Raw genomic sequence first — 691 nt, 5'->3', positions numbered from 1 at the left:
ATTAAGTGCATTACTATCTATAGTATAAAAAAATTAGGGTTAACTCTCTTCCAAACCTGACAGCAAGAAAAAAGAATATTAAGTAAGTATTTTATTTCTTGTTTTTCATATTTATACTTTATTTATTATTGTAAAAGTAACTAAAATCTAAATTATTTAAGACTAGATTAGGTAAAATAAGTAATAATGATAATATAGTTAAAATAGTTCACGAGGCGTGGGTAACGTAATTCGATAGTGTAACGTGAGTTGCACATTCCCCTGAGTGATTTACAACTTATAATGGTGGGGATAGTAGTTAGACATGGTTCAAAGGGCAATACAACAATAAAGTTTAATTATAAATAGGTGTACAATGCTACAAACTTAGAGCTACTTAGGATAAACGAATGTAGTTTCATGTTACACTTTGAAGTCATTCTAGAAAGAAAAAAGGTTCATTTAGGTTTATTTCGATTTTTTTTATGGCTATGAGGTCAGTCGAATTGACCATCCCATTTTGAGAAAATAACATATAAACTATAGGGTTTTAATGTAAAAAAATGTTTGAAATGCATTTAGGAGGTTTTAGGGATTACACAAAGGAAATTTGAGATTTTTGAGATGAGGAAAATAATTTTTAATTTTAACATGAAAATTACTTTTCACACGGACTATTCAAAATAAATACTCAATATTGTTGCATCAGCGA

Source organism: Limulus polyphemus, unplaced genomic scaffold, assembly GCF_000517525.1.
Source record: "Limulus polyphemus unplaced genomic scaffold, Limulus_polyphemus-2.1.2 Scaffold5443, whole genome shotgun sequence".
Classification (NCBI taxonomy): Eukaryota; Metazoa; Arthropoda; class Merostomata; order Xiphosura; family Limulidae; genus Limulus; species Limulus polyphemus.
The sequence above is the reverse complement of the archived record's forward strand: the minus strand, read 5'-3'. Positions refer to the sequence as shown.